We start from the raw sequence: 19,414 nt of genomic DNA on the forward strand, positions 1-19,414 counted from the left end.
GGCCAATCACATCAGATCCCTCTTGCATCCGAAGACTGTACAACCTCTTCTTCAGCATCAGCTTGTTGCACATATTCTTTCCCATATACATGGTGTGCAACTTCAACCAAAGGCCCTTCGGGGTCTTTTCTTTTAGCACCGAATACAACACCGCATCCGCCAAACATCCTCTGATCACCGACAAAATCAATAAGTGTAGAATATACCTTGATGGTACCTTGCTGAAAATTTTTAGCACTTGGGATCTTCAACTTCTCGCACTTGAAACTGCTTTCTCACCATCGTGGCTCTGATACCAACTATTGGAGCATGATCACGGCTCCTCCCACGGACCTTGGGTGCAGCGAAACCAATAACAAATAGATCTGGAGTCATCTGGACACGATCCAAGACCCTTGACGAAATCAGCCTGGTTGCTGTCTTCTTCATCAGCTTTTCATTCCAGATGAAGAATGCCTCTGAAACTATCTCTAAAAATCCAAGATCTGGTAACCAACCAGATCAGACTTGGACCAAGGTCCTCCAATTCATAGATCTCAAATTGGGATATTCTAGATGGGGAAGAAGATAGATGGAGACAGACCTCGCAGATCTGTCCTGCTGCATCCTTTCTTGTAGATCTGTTGATGGAGATCTCACCCATGCCTCAAAAAACCTCAGATCAACTCTAGATCTGAGAGAGTCTTGTACCAACCTCTTCTCAAGAGATTCCAGGTCTTGGACCTGGTGTTTGGGTGCCTGCAAGAAGGGGAGAGCAAATCTGGTAGGCGGCTGCAAGGGGGAAGGGGCTAGCGCCTCCCCTTCTTCTCTTTCCTTTTATGGACTGGCGGCAAGAAACCCTAGGGTTTCTTGCTTCTGGGGCATGGAGAATTGCTGGAGAGAGAGGGAGAAGAGAGAGAGAGACTTGGGAGAAAGAGTCTTGTATTTCTTTGGCTTCATCCAACCTATACACAGTACATATATATATAAACACCGGGTCAAGTGACCCAAACCCAAAACTCCCTTGACCAACTCTATGAAAGATTAGGTTAACCCAAGCCCATGTACACCCATGACTTGATCTAATCTCACCTATCCTGAGCCCAGACCTGGCCCATAAAGAGTTGGTCCCTTGAGGCCCACATAACCTAGACCTCAAGAACCCGAAAGGCCCACAGCCTTTCAACCTAGGGCCCAACTAGCCCTAGAGCCTCCATGAAGCCCTCATGAATGATGAACCTTGGCCTTAGCCTTGGTCCCCTAGGCCTTGGGCACACCACCTGGATTATAATAGATACATCAATTCATATTTTATGTCTGATATTGATGGTAGAATGTCTACATCATGGGGTGTATTCCTGTGTCGATATCTTGGAAGGATTTCAAATAATCGATCAATGGAAGCTGAGTACACTGTAGATGTGTAGGATATATTTTGGTTCTAATGTTAGTTGCAGAATTTGTTATCATGCCATCAGATGCCATGATACTATACTGCAAAGATAATGACACCATAGTTCTCACTAAGGAGCCTAGGTCTCACCAGATATCCAAGCACATAGAGCAGCAGAAGATGTGACTACCTCGAGTAGAAATATAAAGAGGTGTAGAGAGCAAACTCCACATGTGATATGGATGATCCACTGGTAAGTCACTTAGCTAGCCTAAGACTATAGCCTGTCTTATGAAGACAGAGGTTAGTACATGACAGATTGATTTTATTACAAGCGGGAGTTGTTGGATGTATGCTCTAGAAGTCAATCTTGGCTGACATATTTTATATCTCTAGGACATGATTTTATACTTATTGGACAGTTATATTATCATTCATATTTATATGTTCATGAATCATCCAAGAGATTAACAAGATGATGACATATATTCTCAAAGAGTTAAAAATTTGAGACATCTATCATTAATAGTTAATTCTTAAATTACTCTTGGTCATAGGATCATCATGGAGATGGTGATTGATCCAGATAGACTAGTGCATGGATCGCTTCCTTCGGATAGATGGGTCTTAAGTTTGCAATGTAGAGATACTGGAGCGAGAGTGCAGGTGGTTGTTAGAGAAAAACTAGCACTGAGCGTGACCAATACGAGAAGTCAAATGAATGTCTGCTCACTCGTTAGTGACTTTCTTGATGTTGCAGTTATATGACTGATCCTTTGATCTGAGATGGCACTACTACTCGCAGTGAGGCTACTGGAGTTTGACTGATATATCAACATGTTTCACGGAGCCCTTGTAGTGGATGTTGGTGACAGTTGATCCACTATAGGAGTGGGGTGTGCATCAAAATGAGATCTATCAATCCTAGCAGAAAGGAGTAGTCCTATGAGATTTAAGAGGCTGAGTCCTTAAGTCTATGGCCATAGTAGTATGATTGATAGAAAAAAAATTTCATAGAGTCACATATGGACTCAAGCTGATGGAATCTATCATATGACCGATGTTGAGATTTGATGATTCATCCATGACCTACCATCTGGTCAGAACTCACGATAGAGGAACTATATCATGCGTTAACTGCATGTAGAGATTTATCTTTTATTCGTTGGGTTGCCACTATATACTGCTAGGTGTCATCGGTAGATTGTGAGACTCACAAGCATCATCTTGATGATCAATGATCTTTTGATGGACAGAGTTGGAATTATTTCAATATATTGAAAAGAGTTTCAATGATATTGTTATCGAGATCACAATATATCTCACTATCAGATAGAATAGAACTTATGGGGTCACACACAAAAGAAGCTTTTGTCTGATCAGATGGTTGAATTACGATTATGAATCATAATAGGATTTGATTATCAATTTGATTGATAATTGTTCAATGCAAATATTACATTATGTAACTTACTAAAGAGTTAGTGAGTTATAGAAGGATTAATTAGTAATAAGATTGCTAATTGGCTCAATTTGATAAAGCAATATGGCTTATATTAAGTCTAATTTGATTGGATTTAATTTGACTCATTACGGATTTAATTTGATCAACACCAATAGGGTTATAGGATAACCTCAAAAAGGATCGGATGATTAGCTCCAGTTGAATTTGGATTTGGATTTGATCTAATTCTTAATTAGACTAGGATGCATATATTCCTAATTGGACTAAGAATCCTCATTTTTATGGGTGTATTAAATCCTAATTAGATTAGGATTAAAATTGAGTTTGACTCAAGCACCAAGACAGAGTCCAATAGGACTAGGACTCCTCCAATTAGGAGACATCTAATCTAAATTAATTGGATTTTAAATCAGATTTGAATTTCTATTTATTTAAGTCTAATCTAGTCCTAATATGATTAAAATTAATTAGTGTTTTAATTGGGTTCAAAATAGCCACATTAATCAAGAGTCTCATGGGTTTAAAACTCTTCCTTTTCTTGCATCAAAAGGACTCCATGTTGAACTAGTTTTGTGTGCCTAAATAAACCCATGCCTCCACTAATTTTTGATGCCACTTTTACTCTCTTTTTAGCATGTAAGAAAGAAAGATTTTCCCCCTTTTCTACCATGTAAATCTGGGTGGAAATAGATTTGGGGTGGGTGGCATCAAAAGGATAAGAGTCCTTGGCGTTATGGACTCTTGAATCCTATCCAATTTCAAACTCCATCTTAGCCTATATATACCCAGCAATTTGGGACGTGTAAGATAGGATTAGTACTAGGTTTTGACACCCCAAAGGAGCTCTTGTGTGTGGAGAAAAATAAGGGAGAGAAGGGGTGGTGAATAGGTCCAAGGTGTGAGGTATGAGACTCCATATCCCTTCTTTCTTGCAACAACCAATTGTTGGTTGTTAGAATATCTTATCTCCCACCTCTTATCCATGTTTAAATATAGATGTCTCCTCTTTTCTTTATCTAAAAATTGGATAAAATTATTACATCTCTATTGTAGAGATTTGGTGTATGAATTTTAGGAAGAAAAGAGAAGAAAGAGTTCTTCTCATGATCTCTAGCATAAAGATCAAGATGCTCCTATATCTTCTCATTCTCTAAGAGTGTCTTAGGAGAAAAAAAGATTTTCAATCATCAAGATGTGATCTTTGCAAAGGAGTTAGCATCTTTGCGAGATCAAAAAACTCTGATCAGATCAAAGTCTCGTATGGATATCCGTAGAGGTTGGACACTTGTGTGGCTACAAGGGACCTTCAAAGGACATCCATGATCATCAGTTCATGTTGAAGATTGATCCATATCTAGATATACTTTATATTTATTTTTTTCTATTTAATTTTTGTATTTGAATCTTATCTCACATATGATGATCCTATTTATGGTTTGAAGATTTGATCTTATGCATGTTTAGATTAAATTAGATTTAATCTGAAAAATTTTAAAATTTTACTGCGTCCTTATTTTGTAAAACATGCATGTATGAAATCATAAAACTCCAACAAAAATTAAGTGGGGTGATAGGGGGAAATAAGGTCTATTTGAGGTAGTTCACCATAGGTTTAATATTCAAACATCAGATGTAATGCCAATGTTGTTAGAATTAAGTGGTGTGATGGGGGAAGTAAGGTATATTTGAGGTGAAGTTCACCTTAGGTTCAAACATCATATATCATGTCAATGTTGTTAGCCGATTTTTATAGATACTATTGGGGGTAATTTCATACTAGCTGAAAATGTAAGGCATATGAGGACATGAAGCTATATCAGGCTTGGCCTGAGATCTAATTCCATCACGTCATCTTGTTAAAATATGAGAATAATTAAGAGTAAGAAAAGGGTCATCCATTCTCAAAACAACTGGTTGTTAACTCATGCTATTAACGGATATGGTTCCCACATACCATGAGGAGACGTTACTCATTCAACTTGAGAAGGTCAGAAGGACAGGCACGATGTGAGACCCGGCCCAAGCAACGAATCCAAAGCCCAAAACAAAAAAAAAAAAAAAAAGAAAGGAAAACAGAGGAGAAGAACTTCCGAAGGGAGTCTTCTTCCTCCGTTCACCGGCTCCTAATCGGAGTAGGAAACAGGTTCCCTCTGACCCTATTTAAGGAGGAGAACCCTCCTCTCTCCTCTCATCGAGAAATCCCGGGGCAAAACGACGGCAATCATCGAAAATTCCTCACGAAGATCCGTCGCTGTGCCATCCAATTTCTCGCCGGAAAAGCTTCGCCGACGATGGAGGTAAGCCTCCTCTTCCTCTCTTCTCCCCCTTCCTTCCTGTGCCGATGTGCACGCTCGCCGACGACCAGAGTTGTCGGATTTTGTTGCGGAAGAATTTTCTTTTTTTTGCCGTTTTGCCGTCACCGGTGGTCACCGTCGACCATCGGTTTGGCCCTCTTCTTATCGGCGAGTCACCCCCTCCTGCCGACGGCCGTCCCACGCCGGCTGCGCCGCCGGCCGGCCACCCAGCGAGGGGACCTCAGGGTCCCCTGTTTTGGCCCAAAGGAACCCACGGGAGAAGAAGAAAAGAAGAAGAAGAAGAAGGAAAAGAAAAAGAAAAAGAAAAGAAGAAGAAGGAAAAGAAAAGAAAAAGAAAAGAAAAAGAAAAGAAAAAGAAGGAAAAGAAAAAGAAAAAGAAAAGAAAAAAAAGGAAAAAAAAGGGGAAAAAGAAGAAGAAAAATAATATAATAATAATAATATAATAATAATAGGATTTTCTCTCCTCTCTTCCGTGAAGAAAAAGAAAAAGAAAAAAAAAAGAAGAAAGAAAGAAAAGAAAAGAAAAGAAAAATTATTAAATTAATTAATAAATAATGATATAAATAATAAAATATGAGAAAGAGAGTTTCTCTCTCTTTCCTCTCTCTCTTCAGCCTGAACTAGTATTTTCTCTCTCTAGAATTAGACTTTCTCTCTCTAGAATCTTTTCTCTAGATTATTTCTCTCTCCTAAGATTTCTAGAATTTTGAGAAGAATGATGATGAATTTAAATGATCCTCGTGATGGATTTTTGATCTGTGATCATCGGACGGTATACCGACATCCACTTTGATCAGATCAGGTATTTTTAGATTTTATTTCTCATGATTTTATTGAATTGTCCACATGATAATTTCAGCATGATTTGATCCGATTGATCGAATTTGTTGAATCATATTGTCTGAAGAATTCAAGATGAGTTTTTTCTCTCTAGAATTTTCTCTCTCTAAAATTTTTTTTCTCTAAAATATTCTTTCTCTTGATTGATTCTCTCTCTAAAAAAAGGTTAGTGAATGAAGAAATTTTTTTTAATAGTCTTGATCTGATTCTAGTGAAGAATCCTGATCCATGATTGTCGGACAGCGTATTGGCACCCACCTTAATCAGATCATGAATCTTTAGATTTGATCATCCATGATTTCGATCTAGCCATGACTTGATTTGATCATATTGATTTCACCAATTGAGATATTGGACCAATCGTAATATTGGATTGTGTCACCTGATCAATTCGAATTGTACCTCATGAATTCTCTCTCCTCTGATTTTCTCTCTCCACTTGATTTTATGAAATCGATGAAGAAACCTCGGTCCTATCACTTCGAATCCGATTTGATCTGATAGTCAAACTTTGGATCGTTTAGGTCCTAATTAGATTTTGATTAGATAAAATTAGATGATCGGACCCAATCTAAACCGTTGAAATATGGTATTCGTATTCTTTCTAATTATTGAAATTGATTCTGTATAGGATTGTGGATGTTTGATCATGGGATATCGTGATATGATCTGCGAACAAAATTTTTGGAAGAAAATTTAGAGAATTATGTGGATTTATTGGAATACGTTTGAGGTAAGTAATGTTTCACTTTTTCTAGATTTATCGACAAATTATAATGTATTTTTCTGACATGATTTGTGAAACGATGTATGAATTGGATGAATGGTATTTTGTTATGAAAATATCTTATTTGAAATGTTATGATGAAGCATGATTGAACATATTGATTTCATGATGCATCATATTGTTTGATTTCGATACTACATGATTATATGTTTTATTATCAAAATTAGAATATGAAATATGATTTATGAAGAATTATGATATAAGAAATATTATGAATTGACAACCTGACTATGTAAAGGACCCCGCCAATGGGGACATATACGTTGGCAATTGATTATCCTGAGGGTTTATGTCGCCAGCGAGACCAGCGACATGTCGCCAGAGAGACCAGCGGTTCCGAAGGACTTTGCTGCCAGATGATTCGCAGCCTACCGCAAGCAGATACGCGGTATTATGACCCTGCCACAGGGAAAATGTGGTCATAGCTCATGGTTGACGAAAAGAATTGAAGAACAAAAGAAATTGAAATCTGGAAAGAAACTTGAATTTTTGAAAAAGAAATGAACTTGACATGAATTATATTGCATAATTGAAATTGATTTCGAATTGATGAACTCTATATGCTTATTTTCTATAAATGATTATTTACTTAAATGCCTGATGAAATCTATTGAAAAGTGATCATTACTTACTGGGCTGTCTAGCTCATTACCTCCTATTTACTGTTTTTACAGATATTGAGGAATTAAGATGATACAAGATATGAATGGAAGAGTGATCAGAAGTAGAATCCTTATACTTTTATTTAGGTTGAAAGTCTTATTGAATTTGGTGTAAGACCTATGAATCATTGTTGAATTTTTTAAGATATTAAAGAAAAAATTTAGATCGTTATATTTTAGATTTAAATTATTGACTAATTATTCCGCTGTTGTTTTAGGATAGTATGATAAGATGCCTTGCATGCTTATGGGAAGAGTTTTCTATGAGTATGCGGCGGTTGCCATGACCCTTGATTCAAAATCTCGGGTCGGGGCGTGACACACGATCTTCAAGGATACTCAATGAAGATCATAGAAAAATAGATTAGAAATAAAAAATAAATAAATCTTTCCAGCTAAGAAAAGGATAACAGACGTATCTCACCTAATGAGGCAAGCCTAACCACCTAATCCTCCTTTCTCTCGTGGCTCTTCAATCACTACCTATAAATAAAGGGCTAAGAGAGACCCTCTAGATATGAAATTCTTCTCTTCCAATATGCTCGTTCCTTCCCTTCTGTTGTTGGATTTCGGATTTGAGCATCGGAGGGTCCCCACTGAAGCCACCTTCAGTTGGAATTTTTCTTGCAGGTTCTGCATTTGCTGACCTACTGTCACCACCCAACTCCAACTAATCTAACCTCGAGATGAAAATCTGCATCAACAGATTTATGCTAAAGGAAGGGCCTCAGACTCGTTTAGGGGAAGATGTGAGCATTCAACGAGAGGAGCTTCATTGTGTTGCTCCAACACTGATGAGATCTGACTGTTCATCTTTGAATCATCTTTGAATTATAGGTAGAATCAAAAATTAGGAGGGAGATCTTCCTTTGCAAGCTCATCAGCAATAACTCCAACGTGCTGCACAAAAGCCAGTTCGAGAGCCTCATGAACAAGAGCAAACCCAATCCCCAGTAGAAGTTCTTCGTCCACATCGTCCCATGCGTAGAGGCCTCCCAATGCCGAAGCCGCATATGCCCGAACTCGAAAAGGGCACTGAGTCTGCATGAGGTCTCATGCACGACCACAAAAAAAAAAAGAGAGAAAAAAAGAAGAAAAGAAAAAGAAGAAAGAGGAAAGAGAGGCGGCATCCACAGGCCTCCCCCAAGCCCGCGTGCATCCACCCTGACGTCCCCCGCACCCGTCAAGTGTCCAGCCGGCATCCCTCACGGTGGCCCTGCATCTTCGGCTGATGCCGAGGCCGGCATCGGCGACCTCAAGCTTCCCCCGCATGCATGCCTCAACTGGTGCTAGGGCTAGCCATCACGGCGGCCCGAAGCCTTCTCGCGACCGACGTGGCTGAAGCTACCCACGGCACCAATGAAACCACCATTCGGCACCATCGGAGCCTCCCCACACATTCCTGATGTAGATCACGAGCGGACCCCATGGTCCCTATGCGCACGACGTGCTCTGCTAGTATTGAAGCTTCTCACATGCCCTGCCTCCATCGAGCAACATCGGAGCCTCCTACATGGCTGAAGCTGCCCGCGGCACCATCGAGCCACTCCGCGCACTCCCAGCACGGCCGAAGTCACCTACAGTGCCGAGCTCTATGCACTCCCAGTGCGGCCGACGTCCCCCACGCAACGAAGTCCGCATGCTTCCAATGTAGCCAAAGTCCCCAGCGTGCACGTCCGTCCTCTACCTTCTCCAAGGTCCCCCACGAGCGTTGCCGAAGCGGGTCCAGCCCTACGCTTCTACATGCATGCCATCCCTATTGACATCGAAGCCTCCCGTGTGGCCGCTCCCAGCGCAGTCGAAGTCATCTGTGGTACCGAAGCCTACGCGCACCTCTAGCATGGTCGAAGCCACTTGCGATGCCACCGAAGCTCCCATGCACATGCCTGCTTGTGCCGATCCTCGTCGGATGCATGAATTTGAAGCTTCCCTATGTGTTCCCCCAAGCTTCCAGCATGGCTGAAGCCACCTGCGACGGTCCCGAAGTCTTGCATGCCTACGCACATGCCCCATATGGCCGAAGTTGCCTGCGAGTGGCTCCGTGCCCCCCCCCCCCCCATGCACGCGTGCTCATGCTGGCATCAAGGCTAGATTGGCAACCCCACGAACAGCTCCACGCGACCATGCACTCTTCCATTAGCACCGAGGCTAGATCGACAGCCATGTGATTTCCGCTCGTCGAGGCTAGGCTGACAACAAAGAAGAAGAAGAAGAAAGAAGAGAGAGAGAAAGAAGAAGAAAAGAGAGTCTCATCGAAAGTTGAAACCAAAATAATCCAAGATGCAGATCAAGACCAAACTAAAGCAAAAACAAGGCCAATCTAAGGCAAAGATCAAGCTCAAATCGAGGCAAATAATAAGAAGTGGTCAAACAGAACCCAGGGGCTCTCAAATAAAAAACTCATAGTAAAAGGCTCTTAAGCTTTCATTCACTTTTCTTCCTCTTCCTTCTCGCAAGACCATGGGACACTAAAATCGAGGCCAAGCTATCGAGCCCAAATCGAAGCCGAAGTTAAAATGAAGGCCGAAGCTGAGGTCATAATCAAGGCCGAACCGAAGTTAGAATCAAAGTCAAGTCGAAGTCAAAATTAGGGCCAAGCTGAGATCAAAATCAAGGTCAAACCAAGGTGAAGAGTGCATCGAACCAAGAAAAATAAAAAGTTAGGAAAAATCAAAGGATTCTCAAATAAAGTTTCTCATAGTAAAAGGCCCTCAAGCCCTCATCCATTATTCTTTTTTTTTCTTTTTTCTTATAGGACCATAGGTCCCTAAGTTAAAATTGAACCAAGATGAAGGTTAGACCATGCTGAGGTCTAACCCATGAGGATCCCCAATGGCCCTTCACTTTTCAGCAAACAGCGCCAACAGTCCTTCACTTATTAGCGAACAGTGCCAATGAAGAATGGTCCTTTGCTTTTCAGGAAACAGCACTAATGGCTCTTTGCTCTTCAACGAATAGTGCCAATGAAGAACAGCCCTTCACTTTTCAGTGAACAGCACTAACGACCCTTCGCTCTTCAACGAACAGTGCCAATGAAGAACAGTCCTTTGCTCTTTAGTGAATAGCGACAATAACGATACTATAGCACTCGCTAAAGAACTCAGATCTCATAAGAAGTCCAAGCATATAGAGCGACGGTTTCACATCATACATGAATACCTCGAGAAGATGTTCGTCGAGGTGCAGAGAGTTGACTCCATGCAAAATGTGATGGACCCACTGATCAAGTCTCCCAGCCAACAGAAGATCGAAGCTCATCTTGAGAAGATGGATCTTAGGTATATGACCGATTGGCTTTAAGTCAAGTGGAAGTTTGTTAGATTTGTGCCCTAGAAGCTAATTATTAGCTGATATATTTTGTAATTTTAGGACTTAATTTTATACTTGTAATATGTTTATTATGAATAAAAGATTTTTTCATTCCAATCATATTTATGTGTTCATGATTTATCCTAGAAATTAACAAGGATGATTTTTGTATATTCTTAAGATATTGAGAATTTGAGACATACATTAGTTAGTGGTTAGTTTTTAAATGCTCCTGATCAAAGGATCGTCATGGAGGATAGTGATCAATCCATTTGAGATTGATACATAGTTTACTTTCATTATAGGTGTTGGATTTGTGCCCTAGAAGTCAATTATTGACTGACATATTATGTATTTTCAAGGTTTAAACTTGTACTTGTAAATTTTTATTATCAATAAAGAACTTTTTCATTCCAATCATATTTATGTGTCCATGATTTATCTTAAAAATTAACAAAGATAATTCTTATATATTCTTAAAGTGTTAAAAATTTAAGACATATATTAATTAGTAGTTAGTTTTTAAATACTTCCGATCAAAGAATTATCATAGAGGACAGTAATCAATTCATTCGAGATCGGTGCACAATTCACCTCCCTTGTAAACAGATGAGTCTCGAATTTGCAGTATAGGGATACTGGGATGAGGGTGCAAGTAATTGTTAGAGAATAACTTATACTGAACGTGACCATCATGAGAAACCACATAGATGTTTACTCACTCATCAGTGGTCTTCTCGATGCTGTAGTGGTGTAAGTGATCCTTTGACCTATGGTGTCATTGACTTTTCGCAGTGAGGCTACTGAGTTTGACTGTACATTTTCTTGATCCTTAGCCATTCGAATTCTTGCTATGTATGTTGGCTACAGTAGGTTTAGATTCGCTGTTTGGAGTAGGATGCACCTAAAAAAAATCTATCGATCTTGATAGAAAAAGAGTAGTCTTATGTGATTTACGAGACTGAGTTAAGAAAGTCTTTGACCAAAGCCAGTGTGAATACTAGAAAAGAGTTTTCACATGATTTACAAATAAACTCGAGTCAAACTAATCTAGCATATGACTAACAATGGGGTCTGACGAGTTCTCCATGACCTCCATCAAGTCGGGACATATGATAGAAGGACTGAGCCATGCGATAACTACACCTAGGGGTTCATACTTTTATTCTACTAGGTTGTCACTATATACTGCTAGGTGTCACTGATGGATTGTGAGATTTATCGGATATCATCTTGATGATCGATGATTTTTGAAGGATAGAATTAAAAATATTTCAATCCATCGAAAAGAATTTTAATGATATTGTGATGGAGATCACAATATATCTCACTACCAGATAGAATGGAACCTATGGGGTTATACATTAAGAAATTTAATCTTGAATTTATCAATTAAACTTTTAAAGTTTTAATTGGGTTAGGATTTATTGAAATCTTTTTGGATTTAAGAGAACCATGATAGCACATGATTAAACCTAATTCTTCTCGAGACTTTGATTTGATCAAGTCCATAACCTTGAACCTAATCTAAATCTATTTGGATTTAATTAGGCTCCTAATTATGAGCCCAAGAGGATTGGATTAAGTTAATTAGTTGGCTAAATTATCTCTTCATTATCTCTACATTATCTCTTAATTATCTCTTAGTGGTGTGTGGAATAGTTGGAAAGAAGGATGGCGCCTTCCTCCCTTTTTGGCAAGGCCAAGGGGCACCAACCCTGGATAATATTTGAGGGGCCTGCCCTCTCCAATGGATGGGCATGGAAGGAGAGTGACGGGGCGTGGGTGCCAACCCTGGATAATGTTTGAGGGGCCTGCCCCCTCCAATGGATGGTTGTGGAAGGAGAGAGAGAGGGGCCATGCCCCCTCATATGCTAGGAAACCCTAAGGGGCGTCAATACGGTGCCAAGTATTGACGCCCCATCTACTTGCCCCACATGACATAAGGTGCCCATTCAGATTTCCATATCTGACTGGGGTGCCCCATGTTCTTGCCAGAGGAGGATGATTACATACCAATTAAGTTTGATTTTATTAGAAAAAGATCAGATTTAAAAAGATAAATTTTTTTATGAGATAAGGATGTATCTTTTTAAGTTAATTAGATTCTTCTTTTGAATCAGAGAAGGGCTTATATAAAGAGGTCTCCTAGGATTTCATAAGTTTTGTTTTATTGATTAAACCCAGATCTCTCTCCCTCTCTCCTTCTTCATGCCACATTCTCTCTCCCTCTTCCCTTTCCATGCCCAAAGGTTGGGCGTCTCAATTTTCTATGTACCAAGTTGAGGTGATCTTCTTCCACAGTGAAGAACGAGGAGAAGAAAGGCTATGAATCAGAGAGTTGATTTCGTAGTTTTAATCAAAGGGTTGATCAAGAATCTGAAGGGTAGAGATTCTATTTGGAGAAGAAAGATCTACTATGAGAAGATCGATTTGAGGTTGATCCCGATGGATACCTGTAGAGGTCAGACATGTACGGCTCGAGAAACTTCAAATTAGTAATCCTCGATCGCGATGAATTTCTTTTCATGCTAAGATATTGAGATTTGATCTCATACTAATTTTTATTTTTAGATTATATGTATGTTCTTTTCTTCTGGGCTTGGGTAAGATTAGATAAGATCTAATGCATGTGTGGTTAAAGGGTTTAACCTGATTGTGTTTCTACTACGATCAAAAGATTTTTAAAATCTACACATGCACCCTACCCGACTTTCTAATAGTGATATCAGAGCCACAGATTTTTAAAGACTCATATGATCTAATTTTTATCTTAGATCTAAAAATTTTGATGATTTAAAATTGATCTTGTGCTGATATAAGGTTGTCCTGATATAGGGTTTAGCCCCTATATTATAAAGGTTGTCCTAGCACAAGATTTATTGATTTTAAAAATTATTTTTAAAGTAATTAAATTAATCTTTTAGATCTAAAAATTAGCATATGTGATATATTTTTTTCATATTTAGATCTAAAATTAGAATAATTAAAAGTTCACAGCAAACTGATATAAGGTTGTCCTAGTATAGGGTTTACCCCCTATATTGAAAAGATTATCCTAGTTTGATGTGAACTGATTTTTGAAAAGATATTTTTAAAATATTTTAATCATTATTTTAGATCTAATTTTACATATATTTGATATGTATAATTTTAATTTTAGATCTAAAATTTGATGTATATGTGATGTATATTTTAATTTAGATCTAAAACTACATATATATGATATATGATATTAGATTTAGATCTGAAACAGTTTCAAGATCATAAACCACTAATGCATGCAATGAAACATAATCTAAAAATTATTTTGAATCTAAAATTATGTTATTGCTATTGGTATGGGTTGAACAAATTAAGTCTAATGATCATACTATAATTAAGGATAAATTGATTAGATTAGGCTAGAATCCATTATCAATTTTGAGCAGTTGATTGAACCTAATCTATAGTTGATTAGGATTAGGTCAAAGGGATTCAAAATTGAGTTTAATTATAGTTGGTCACATCGGTTCACATTTGATGTGAGTTGATTGCTTCAAGACTGAATTTGGCTCAGTGGTTCAGGCCCGTTTCAATAGGTTAACCTGAGCGATTCTAATCGATCAATTTGGTGTCTAAGACAAGTATTTAGATGGTAGTTATTTGATTAGTTCTTTTATCTGACCTAATCAATTTTGATTAATATCTAAAGAAAGCAATGGAAAGACCTCCACTCATCTTAACTTATCTGACCATCTTGAAAAATTCAGTTCCGTGTTAGATTACTTATGTTGGGAATTATGTCCTAAAGTCAATCGTTTGATGATTGTACTAATTATAAATATATATAAATTGATAAATAATAAAATTTATTTGATATTTTTTATCATAAGATTACATCTTCTAACGAACTCCTATATTGTGATGAAGTCCTTAGGACTATTTTGATCGATAAAGGAGGATTTATCACGTAGTCCTTAAATTGGTTTGCGATCAAACGATACGCTATTAGTAGGATGATAGTGATATCAAGTGTAGATTATTGTGTACCATATATATTAGTTGTCCTCATAACCAAATGGTATAGAGATACTGGTGTGGTATGTAGGTGAGATATAAGAGTACATCTTTACTGAATGTGACTAACTGCAGAGTACTCTGCTGTCAAGGATAGCTCGTGAAGTGTATGGGTATAAGTGTCTCTTCGATCTGAGATCACCACGGTGACTTGCAAGCAACTCACTATACTTTAGTATCGAACTAACTAAATTTTTAATTTAGTGATGAAAGATTTTTGAGTACAGTCATGTACTTACCAAGTCGGTGCATGAGTCAAGATGAAATTGATCCCTCCAAATTAATAGGAGATATGCATCAGTATATTTCAATTTAACAAAATCTGAGCTTGGATAATCCATGTTATGGATTTGAAAAAGATTGAAATATAATGTAGATGACTTATTTAAGATTGACAGTTAAATCTTAGATCATCTTCGAGCATTAGGATCAAAGGGATGAATTATACGGTAACCATACGCCAATAGGTTCTTGAATGTTGCTTCGCCATCATTCGACCTATCCGAACATTGGATCATCATTGCTAGATGGTTACATCGATTGGTTTAGAAAGTTATTCCTGTGCTATCGACTTAGGTTCGAACCTATGGGGTCACACTCAAAAAAAATTTCTGACTGATCATTTGGCTGATCAATGATTGAGAATCATTTAAGGACTTAATCATCAATTCGATTGATGATTAACCTTATGCAAAAATTGTAATAAATTAATTCATCAAGTGTTAATGAATTAATGAAAGATTAATTAGCAATTAAATTACTGATTAGCTTAATTTGATTAAGCAAAGAGAATTAAATAAAATCTAATTGAATTAGATTCAATTAGGTTTGACCCGATTAGATTATGAGATGACCTAATTACTAAGGGAGAATTATTCCTGATTTGACTAGAAGTTTGGTTCAATCAATTTTTAATTTGATTAGACTTTGATTAAAATTTGATTAAAAATTTATGAATCTAATTAGATTGGGTTTCATATATTTTATTTGGACTAAATCAGATGTGATTTGGTTTGGATTCAAATAAGAAAATTAAGAGTCCCTATTAGAATAGGACTCTTCTCCCTGTGCCAACCCAGTTTACACATCATATATCTCCATGCACAAAATTATTTTGTATGAAAATTTTTCACACCAAAGAGTCCTTTTTCTTATCTATCTGATGTCCAAATTTGATTTGGTTTTGATAAAAGAAAGGTTCTGAAATTAAATTTTAAAATATTCCTTGTCAGAAAAATCTGTTCTCATCCAGATCAACCTCTCCACGCCAATAAATTTCTTTCTCCTTATACGTATGATATTTTGAGGAAATTTTTTATGAGAACCATGGAAAAATATGAGAAGGAGCATCTCATATTTTTTGGCATATTTTTGGATGTAGAATTATGAAAGGAGGCAGAATCCTATAAGAGTTTAGGATCATTAGAACTCTTCACCCGACCTCCTTACTATTGGATGTATGCCCTAGAAGTTAATTTTGGCTGACATATTTCATATCTTCAGGATATAATTTTGTACATATTGGGCAGTTATATTACTATTCATATCTATGTGTCCATGAATCATCCAAAAAATCAACAAGATTGTTGGATATAAAATACCCCCAGCCGAAGTTTGTAAAAGACCAACCCTTCCAGGACTTTTCCGGCTTCGACCTTGTGTGGCGTCTCTCTGAACCCCCTTGACCGTCCGAGCTTCCATAATACCGTCCGAACTTCTCCAACAATAAGCTTCTCCATTCACCTACCAGACCGCTCCAAAAGCTCTCTGGGCTTCACTATCAGCCGATCTTCTACAGTGATCAACTATTCTCCGAATCCCTTCCAGACTTCTTCCAGCCACAGATAACCCTACTTCAAACTTCTTTCGGACTTCGTCAAAATCCGAGCTTCTCCGACAACGAGATTTCTACAGTAACCAAACTCCATCCAAGTTTCTACGACTGTCGACCGCCTTTCAGATTCCACCCGAGCTCCTGCGAGAGCCAAACTTCTACAGCAAGCAGTCTACTCCGAACTCCTACTGCAGGCGGTCTACTTCGGATATCTGCTCCGGATCCCAGATGAGCTTCTACAATGGGACAGGCTCCACTGGTCAGGTCACCACTCTGAGCTTCCACGACAACCAATTTTTGATCGAGCTTCTACAATAAGCGGCCTCCTTTCAGCCTTCTGCAAGAACCGGACTCCGTCCGAACTTTCATAGTGGATGGATTCTGGATGAGCTTTTACAACAGACGGGCTCTAGCAGCTAGATTTCTACAACAGCCGATCACATCCGGTGTCTGTCGAACCTCCTTAGCCATCAACCTTCAATAGCGTCAGCCAGACTTCAACAATGCCATCCAGACGTCCACAGGATCTCCAGACTCCTCCAGTGGACGAACCTCCCCAACGCCATCCGAAGTCCACCGCCGGCCGACCCTCCGCCAGATTCTTCATGAAACCAAACTTCTCCAACTGAAAGTCCCCGTCTGAGCTTCTACAATAGATGGTTCCCACCTGCAGCATCAGTGCTCTAGGCACCCAATAACAATAAACCCATCACAACCTCGAAAACATCCGAGCTTCTCCTAAATCGACGAGATAGAGAGCCATTCCGCTCCATCAGACATCCCAGCCGAGCTCCCACTGACATATCTGAATTCTCTGGTAAGTCACGATAATGGCCACTATCCTACTCCACTCTCTGCAACGAATTCTGCGTGGCTCCACCACTCTCTGGCAAGTCACGACAACGGACACGACTCCACTCTCCAAGCTCCACCACTCTCTGGCGAGTCACGACAACGGACACCACTCCACTCTCCGTAACAAACTCCACGTGGCCCTGAATGGCTCCTGATGCCACTACTCTTCATAACAAACTCCGCGTGGCTCTGAACGGTCCACTACCAGGCGGTTATAGACGTCGCTGTCAATCAGTTACGCCCTCCGTCTATAAAAAGGGATCTCTAGATACGTTCTTCTCTAAGCTCTAAACTCTATCTCAAAACTCTGCTAAAATTCTCACTTAAGTACTCTATTTCTGTTGAAGCAGAGTACTGACTTGAGCATCGGAGGGTCTTGTCGGAGCACCCCCAACTCTGGTTTAGACTTTCCTTGCAGGTCCCGACGGCGACCGCGGTCATCTCAACTCCAGCTTCTCCGACTTTGGCAAAATTCTGCACCAACAGAATTGGTGCTAGAGGAAGGGCCTGTGTCTTCACAGTACCCTTATTCTTAAAGGAGTGCTCAACGAGACTGTCTCTGATCATCTTCTCCGACATCCTCTTCTCCTTCTCCTATTAGATCTCCACCTGATGCCTCCTCGAAAGGCATCCACCAGGAGATCCACAGCCTCCATGGCTAGATCTCAATGAGCTCCGCAAGATCTGATCTCATCTCTAGTTTTCTAGGCTCCTCCTCCTCCTCCGGCAACGACAGTCGGCATGGAGCAGTTTGACCTGCTGGTTCAGCAGGTTAGAGGCCTCACCGAAGTAGTGTAGGTCATGCAGTAGCAGCAGCAACAACCGCAGGTGTTAGTGTGGTTGAAAAAAATATCATCGGAGTTCCAAAATTCGGCAGTAGGGTGGGCCACTTGGGCCAGTCGCCCTGTCTTCCCCAGAAAGGGGAATCCGAGGGTGGAGAGCCCTCAGTCTGATCACAATTCCACCCCCGGAGGATCCCTACCTTCATTTTGCCAGAAGACCCTCGAGACTCACAATCAAGAGGACCTCATGGATCAAAGGCTCCAGGAGATGAACCGGTGGATTGAAGAGCTCCACCACGCTCCCCCTGCTTATGGTGAGGACATCTGTACTGACCATCCTTTCTCTCAAATGATCATGCAGGAACTGATCCCGCCAAACTTCAAGCTCCCCCAATTCGAAAGCTACGACGGGACCTCGGATTCGGTTGACCATCTGGAGGCCTTTCAGACAATGATGCTGCTCCATGGCACGCCAGACGCCATCCTGTACCGAGCTTTTCCATCTACCTTGAAGGGAGTAGCAAGGAACTAGTACTCGGTGCTAAAGCTGGGTACTATCTTCTCCTTTGATTAAATGAGCCATCAGTTTGCGGCTCATTTTGTTAGCAGCCGACATCTCCAGAGAGGTTCGGAGTCCCTTATCAACATCAAGCAGAAGGAGGGAGAATCCATCCGAACCTATGTCCACCGATTTAACACCGCCGCATTGGAGGTCCGAAACTTGGACCAATCGGTTGCAATGGCCGCCCTAAAGAGCGGTCTTCAAAAGAATGATCTCCTGTTCTCTCTGAAAAAGAAGTATCCCAGAAACTTCACTGATTTGCTAGCTCGGGTCGAAGGATATGCCCGAGCAGAGGAAGCCTTCAAGTTGAAGGATGAGGAGGCCGTGAAGGAGCGGCAGGCGGGTGGCTCTAGCAAGCCCGCAACTGAAAAAGGGCCAAGTGAAGCTCGGCCACATTCTCGAACTCCTCCCAGACACAGGCGTGTTCGGACTCCTCTTCGAGCTCGTAAGCTGAGGAGCCCAGACCGTAGAGTTTGACGGGGCTCTCCCCTAGGAGGATTTCACAGCTACGCCCCTCTCAATGCTCCGAAAGTCTAGGTGCTGATGGAGGTCAGAGAGCAACTGCCGAGGTC

This window comes from Elaeis guineensis, chromosome 6, assembly GCF_000442705.2.
Source record: "Elaeis guineensis isolate ETL-2024a chromosome 6, EG11, whole genome shotgun sequence".
Classification (NCBI taxonomy): domain Eukaryota; kingdom Viridiplantae; phylum Streptophyta; class Magnoliopsida; order Arecales; family Arecaceae; genus Elaeis; species Elaeis guineensis.